General features: G+C 40.5%; 1 pseudogene; it reads left to right on the top strand.

The window, feature by feature from the left end:
- Positions 1-367: 367 nt before the first annotated feature.
- On the top strand, positions 368-2,680 carry LOC112486566 (uncharacterized; annotated as a pseudogene).
- Positions 2,681-8,106: the final 5,426 nt, after the last annotated feature.

The following is an 8,106-nucleotide window of genomic DNA, read 5'->3' as shown; positions in this document are numbered from 1 at the left end:
AGGTCACACAACTATGAAAAGCTATTTGTTCTTTATTCTATAAAAAAGAACATGAGCTGGTAAATAGAGGATGCAGGTATAAATACACAGACAAGGAAGAATGATAAAAATACAATGAGAGATTCAGAGGTAAGGAGTGGGTGTTGAAGAAAGTTCATAGAAGACACAGGGGGGCATGAACATAGGAGGGGAGGAAGCGGTGAATCTGACAGATGATGCAGGAAAATGGACAGACAATGAAACACAAAAAAGTAACACTTTCTTAATATCATAAGTACTGCTTGAGTATTCAAGTTACTTACAAAATTGTGTTTTTCAACCTTGAAAAATTATTATTTAACAAAATCTCTGGGGTCAGGATGTAAAAATGGGGTCACAGGCCAAAAAGGGTTTGGAACCACTGCTTTAAAATGAAATTACAGCATCTCTGTTATTCCCTAACATCATGGGGGTTATTAACACTAGTCACAGTGCATCTGAGGAGAATCTGAGAATCAAACCTAAATCAGCCGAACCATTAGAGACTTTTTTGTTGACAGAGACACTGCTATTTTTAGGGACAGCAATTTGTCATCGATTTTTGCAGAAACGATAAGAAAGGGAGGGGAAAATATAATCCCAGACATTTAGCACATCTTAGTCTTCAAGACAAGACAAAATAGAGTCAACAAACCTACAGGTCGAGACTACTTTACTTCCTACAGTTAGCAGCCAGCCCTAAAGAACAGCATCTTAAAAAGTACAAGTGCAAGTATACTGTCCACGGTTAAAGAACAGAAACGTTTTGTAGCCTAATGACAACTAATTATCACTGAATTTAATCATAAAAAATGCTTTCGTAAAAGACTTAAGATTGGACTCTGGTAAAAGTAAAATATTGTGCTGTCTGGGAAGTCCCGATTTATACTGCTCAAAAGTTAAAAGGCAAAATGAGACAGCAAGATTCTCAACCTTTTCTTAAGAGTATTCTGCGGGATATTTTCAGCTGCAAGTCATAGTCCAGAGGTCGGCAACCCGCGGCTCCAGTTTCGCGGCTCCTTTTTCATAATCCGGGCAAGTTGGGCTAGCACCCCAGTTTGCATCCTATGTGAGAAGGAGACTGACCCAAGCTACAAGTGGAGGGATGAGATTCCCAACAGGACGGACCTACAGATAATGACCAAGCCAAACGGCTTAACGACAATGATGACAACATTCATCTGCGGGAAAGTATGCAAGAATCCACAGGGTCTTAAAATCCATCAGACCCATATGAAATGCTTGAAAGAGGAGACACGGGTGCAAAGCACAGGATTGGTACCTGGTGAGACACAGGAGGAGCAAGGCCCGGACTCACCCCACAGAGCCCAGCACCTCCTCCTTTCTCCACCCAGAGTAGTCTGGCAGCAGATCAGATGGCCCCCAGCAACCAGCAAAATTTTGTGGTAGCAATTCAACAAAGATGTTTGCGAGATCGTTTAGAGCACGGCAAAGGGTGATGCTGACAGCCGGTTACACACAATGACCACCATCATTGTTAGTTATACGTCTGAGAGATTCGTTCAGATCGAAACAACAAGCAGCAGGAAACCCTTCAATAAGAGAGAGCCACCAGAGATCCAGCAGTTACGCCAATAGCTGAAATCCCTCAGGAGACTGTACAAGGTGGCCAGTGAAGAGGAACGCCAGCCTCTAGTGGAATTGACAGGGATCCTGAGGAAGAAACTCCTGGCGATTCATCGAGCGGAGTAGCATCGCAGACGAGCGAAGGAGCGGGTGAGCATTTCGGTTTTGCCGTTGCCATGAAGATAGTGGTGAAATCCGCAGAAGGTGGAGTGTTGCGGGCCTCTAACCAAGTCTGGAGTGTGGCAGCCACCGATCAGAGCCTACATATGGGTGACCTGAACGTGACAACATCCTTGGTCCCTGGTAGCAAATGGATCTTACGAGGGCTGAAGAGGCACTTCTCATGGGCTAGGAAGTCTATATCCTTGGTCTTGAAGGAAGGAAAAAAGTTCTGGTCCAAGATCTTGACCATAATTACAACACTGTCTGAAAAGCAAGTCAAGAGTTTGGGGAAGCTCTTTGACTACAGCTTGAAGGAAACAGCTGCCATCCAGAGGGCCTATGGTGATCTAGGTGCTTGACTCACCAAGGCTGACAAATCTGGACTGCCCAGTCGCTTCAAGGCATGGATCTACTGGCAATGTCATTCTTCCCAGGGTTTTATTAGCACTACAGCTGTATGATGTCCCCATGTCAACTGTGGAAGCCTTGGAGAACAAGCTCAGCAGTTATCTGGGAAGGTGGCTTGGCATGCCAAGAAGCCTATGCATTGCTGCCCTGTACAGGTCCACCAACACCCTCCAAATCCCATTTAGTGGCCTCTGTAAAGATTTCTTGGTGACATGGACAAAGGAGGCCATGCAGTACAGAGACTCAAAGGGACCACAAGGTGGCAGCAGCTGGCATCGAGGTCCACACAGGCAGGAAGTGGAGCGCTGCCAGAGAACTGCAGGTGCCACAGCTAAGACAGAAGACCCTTGTTTGGGCAGTGAGAGGGCAAGCCCGTGGACTACAGCAGCTGGGATGCAAACCAGGACTTGATCAACCCCGGTTGGGTCACCTGCGTGTGAGGGGGTATGATGTTGAAAGACCTGAAACCCCCGAAAACCCCAGGAACCATCCCAGCGCATCCTAGAGATGAATGTTAATTCCTCCCAAAAAGTAACTGTTTTAGTAATTGAGTTATTCCACTATAAAAGTAACTAGTTACCAGGGAAATTTACTATTGCGTTATTTTTTTTTTAGGTTTAAAAATGTAGAGTAGAAAAGCAAAGACAGGTACCTGAACAGAGGTTTTAATGTATTGCTCCGCAACAGACCACAACTGGTACAACTGTTTTCTTCTTCACAAAAGTAAACATTTTAACAATATGAAGTACTTTTAACTTGCTGTGGTGTAAATTAAATAAATCAAACTTTTACAACTTAAGACAGCTGGTGGACATACTGTACTTCAAGTATAAAGGAAACAGTTTAACAATGTGTGCTTAACAGTTACATCTTTTTTCACTGTGTACCCGTCTATGTTCTACATCAAACATTTATTAATTCAGTGAATCTGTATTGGATTCAGTGAAAACGAAACCCTTGAATGGAGATTGAGTTCTGATCCTAAGGTTTGAAATCCTAAAGAAGTAGCTCTGTGGAATTTCTCTAGTGCTCTATTGCACAAAGTGCTTTAAAATTAGGACAACTAGTAGACATACAGTGCTCCAAGTATGTTCTTAAATAGAAAAGTAAACAGTTTTACAAAAGTGCTTTTAAAATTGCCAAAAATATGTATGAATTTGTTGAACAAATTCAACTTTAATACCCTAAACATTAATTCATCTATCCATCCATGCACTCCTTGTTAACACTCATCCATCCATGCATGAAATCATCCAGCCAACCCAGTCATCTCACAATCTTAGCCATTTAACCAGTGATTGTATTTAAAAAATGTCTTTCTGCACAGCAGATTGGCTCCTCCTCTCTTAGGTATTTTGCCTATGAGTGCTTTGAAGGAGTCTGAATCAACTGTTGAAAATAGTGACGTGCGGTGAGATTCATGGTGAGGCAATGACTTCTCTGGAGACAGATTTACACTTGTAAGAACGAAAAGAGCATCTTATTGCACTGTTCATCCAACAGCATCACCTGGTAATGCTTCATATCCATCAGCATTCCTCTTTCAATTTCAGTTACACCAACACAAACATATACACAGACTGTAGAGAGTCATGCTGTAGAACAAATGTTTTTATAAAGTTCATATTGGCGATATGCTGAGGAACAGAAATGGGCACGCGTCATGCGACCCAGTTTGTATTGGATTGCGCAGTAAGATATGAGGCACAGCTCTACACTGCCTGGGTTTGTGTGTAAACACCCGCCATCAGGGAAAAAACACACACATTTGCAGCTCCTGTGTCTGTGTGAGTCAAGTCGGATGACGGTAATGGCATTATAATGATAGATAAAGTAATTAGTTAGATTACCCGTGACTTAAAAACGCCATTAGTTAGTCGGATACAAAAGTTATTCCCATCAGTGGTCGCTAGCAAGTGGGGGCCTGCACCAACTGGATGCAAAGAGGTGACATGCCCATTGCCCATTTGGTGAAAAATATTAAGGGAGAAGAAACTATTTTTCATGTTTTCCATGACTGGAAAAATAGTCATTTTTAAAGTTTTCGAAGGTGATAACCCTGCATAGGTAGCTTGATAGTAATTACCTAGTGGTGGCATTAATTACCCGTGGCAGGCGTGGGTTTAGCATTCTCGTGAAAATCAGATACAAAAGTCGGGCAAGTATTCAGTTGTGTCTCTAAGACACAAGTAAATCTTTGATTGACCGAATGCAAAAATAACTTTCCACGGTGTAAACACGTGTGACAATGTGTACTAAATCAATCAAAAGGACAATCTGTCAAAGGGATTAAGAGTAAAGAAAACAAAGCAAAAAAAAAAAGATGATGAATTCTGTGATCAGTCACAGGTTGGGCTGGAGACAAACAGACAATTCCAACACTTCTGACATGGTTTGTGTCAGTAACTAGACAACTGAGATAACTATATTTACAGTACATATGAAATGCAAAAGCCCAATATTCAGAACATTTGGCATAAAGACAAGAAGCAAAAACAGATGAGACTCTTGAGTTGAAGTGCTGTTTTATTTTTAAATATATATGTATATATAAAATGATTTATATTATTTATTTATATTTTAGTTTTTTCATCAAAGAAAAGTCAATATTAAAGAATTTGTTGATCCATTAAAGAATAGTCTACAGAATTATAAGAATTATAAGTCTACATTTAATCAACGATATTTTTGATTTGTATATACTGATACTATTCCGATACTATTACTATAAAATTATTATTATATGCATGTATTTCCCAAAAGGCACCTTAGCATATATACCTTAGTATAAGGTAAGAAAAGGATGTCAAAAATACAGGAAAGCATGTTAACAGGAAAAATCCCATCCTTAAAACAAATATGCAACTGTATGAATTTTATTGAGTGCAAAGTAAATATCTTACAACAACGTGTGCATCTGCATGGCTGCGCACACTCTTATTCAATTAATTTCAGCAGGACTTTTTTTAGTTAGAAAACATTAATAATTGGAGCATTAATAAAAAAAGGGGGCCCCGCCTGTCCTTGTATCGTGTGTCCAGGACGAGGGTGTATTTTATTGCTTTTATTTAGTTGTCAGCGCTACTCTCCTCAGCCAACAGGAGTCTTCAAACGGTCATGGCTGGAATAAAGCCTGCTTCAGTAGAGATCGCTGAGCTGAGTACGAGTACGTACTTCATCTATCGGGAGTTAACCTCGCTTTTGGAACAACTCCAGAAGTGACTTCTTGCGGCGGTTTACGTCTTTCTGTTCCATGGCGCATTCATGTCCTCTTTGATGAGGCGCTTTTTATGTTTAATTAAGTTAGTGGTATTGTATAAAGAGACAGTTACACCTCTCTGAATTTCAGCTCTGCAAATATTGTGTGTTGCTGTGTGGTTTTCAATCCTTTCTAATATTTTCACACAGCGGACGTATTTCTTTGTAGCCTGCTATCTGGCTGCAAAATGTGGAGTGGATTCCCTGAACTGGGCCTCACAATCTTGTTGAGTCACGTTCTGTTCAGGATTCCACAGTTTATAGTCATTCAACTGTCTGATTTAGACAAGGCTAGAGCTCAGACATGGCTAATGCATTGGAATTTTTTGCAGGTTGGATCAGATCGTCGGATTCGCTAATTACGTTGGGATCAGCTGCCATTACCAATACTGGATCAGATTGGCCCCATCCCTAGCACATACTATATTTATAACCAAACCTGATAGATAGAAATATTTATATTTTTTAACATCTGGTCGAATGTTTAAATTTAGATAAAAATTACAAAGCGTCTGTTAACATAGATTTAAAGTCACATGTTATAACTATGGCAGGAGATACAGAGTGACAGTGAAGAGAGGCAGATGAATAAAACAGAAGACAAAACACAGACACTTTGAAGATTTTGACTGATTCATGAGCACAGAATCTGTACTGTCACATGACATTTTGTTTTTTTCTTTGCCTTTGCCTATTTTTAATAGGCTGGAGCAAATTAGGAAGTGGGCAAGGTGAGAGAGAAACAGAGGCACAGAAAGGAGCCAAAAGCTCTTGTCAGAAAGACGTGTCAATACAACAATTGGATATGACAGCAGCACTTCTCTGTTCTCCACCCTCATCGCTGCACAGCCCCTTCTTTAAAACGTTCTCTTCAGCACATTTATAACTTGTCCAGGACACCGTTGTGTAATGTATGATGGGAATGTTACCATGTGAAGCGAGGATAAAAATCCCCTAGTGCATTTACCCAGTCAGTCACAAAGTGTACATATTTTCGTGCATGTGTGTGTAGAACATGTTTATAACCAAAGCATTATGCACAAATATACCTATATGTATAGGACAATCAGAGAGAAATGTTTGATCAGAAAAGGTAAACAAGGTAAACGTCATCCTGCCATTAACCCTCTGAATTTTTGTCATTTCGCTTTCTGAAGGCGATCAGAGTGGAGGTTGTTGCTGTCAATTTTGATAAATGCATGTTTAGAAAACAGTCTAATTATCTCTACCAGAGCTAATAGGATAGATAATTACACTTTATACATGGAAGGTCCCTTTCTCTGTGTCCTTCACTACCTTCCACTGCCTCTTTCTTAGAGTTGAACCTCTTCACTCACTTTGTCTGGCTCAACACAACTTGGTGCACCTTGCACTGGGAACAATCTTGTGTTTTTCCACTTGTTGCCGACAATTCAACAATTTTCCTCAAGTGTCAAAAGCCTTGTGAATGATGGACCACAAGTACAACACAATTTCGTAAGATCCAGGTTTTATGCAATATTACGATTTTACACACCACAAAAAGTTAAAGGGGTCAATAACATGGTGCCTAGGGGCACCTGATAGTTCCTGTGGACTACTTTAAGGTGCCTGTGGGGTAGGTTCTAAAAATAGAACTAGTCAACAAGAGGCTCAAAAATTGTACTGTTACTGTGCTTTTTTAATCAGTTACTTGAAATGATAGTTAAATGTGTTGTATTGTATGTCCCAGAACTTGACGCAGCAGCTTTAATTTTCTTTTCGATTATAATTACTTTGTTCAGGAAGTTTGTATCAAACAAGTAGCTCTTCATAATACTAAGTAATACTAAGTAATAATAATACTAAGAGACCCCTGACCAAGGGTTATTAGGAGACAAGAAGTAGATCAAGCACATTTGCTTTACCTGACAAGTTACAGATGTATGTACCACGTAGCAATAAATAGTATTTGAAGTCAGATTACTAACTCCAACAACAGCTAAATCGCACTGCACCGTACCAACCTCCCCAACCTTCCTGCAGGTGGTGAGTCCACTGGAAGGTTCCAAACGGGATTTGAACTTGCCCAGGAGGTGAATCCTGAGGTTCCACACCAATAACAGAGACATTGCCCCTTGGCCAAAGTGCCACTAAATACATACAATATATATACAGTATATACATACATACCTTTTTGGCTTTTTTATTTTTGTTAACAGTTTACTTTCTTTATTTTCTCGGAGCCACAACATTTATCAGGACAATTACTGTTAAACTCTTCTGTTTGAAAACCATACCTGGGACAGAGGAGAAAACGAATGAGGTTTTGACTGTTGACCTCCTGCCCCCCTCCCACCACCCCCCACAACCCTAACCCTGCTCTGTTGAAGTGCACTCACCTGTATCCTGGCCTCAGGCAGGTCGATCTTAGCTGCTAGTCTCTCTCGCGCAAAAACATCCGGATAATGAGTTCTCTCAAATTCTGTCACAAAGAAAACAAACGTGTCAGTTAGCATTTAGCTATTTCTAGGCTAATATTTGACTCTATTAATATTTGCCAGCTGCTAGTAATTGTAACCAATAAAATGTAGCTCTTCCTGAACAGTCTCGTCACGTGACCATACTTGATCTCGGCGGTGGGACGGATTAGTTTAGCAGTCAATATCCACCACAGCAAAAAAAAAAAAAATGGCAGAATCAAAAGTCCGCCAA

Source organism: Cynoglossus semilaevis, unplaced genomic scaffold (assembly GCF_000523025.1).
Source record: "Cynoglossus semilaevis isolate Cse_v1.0 unplaced genomic scaffold, Cse_v1.0 scaffold279, whole genome shotgun sequence".
NCBI classification, from domain to species: Eukaryota; Metazoa; Chordata; class Actinopteri; order Pleuronectiformes; family Cynoglossidae; genus Cynoglossus; species Cynoglossus semilaevis.
Note: the sequence above shows the minus strand (reverse complement) of the source record. Positions and strands in the feature narration are given on the sequence as shown.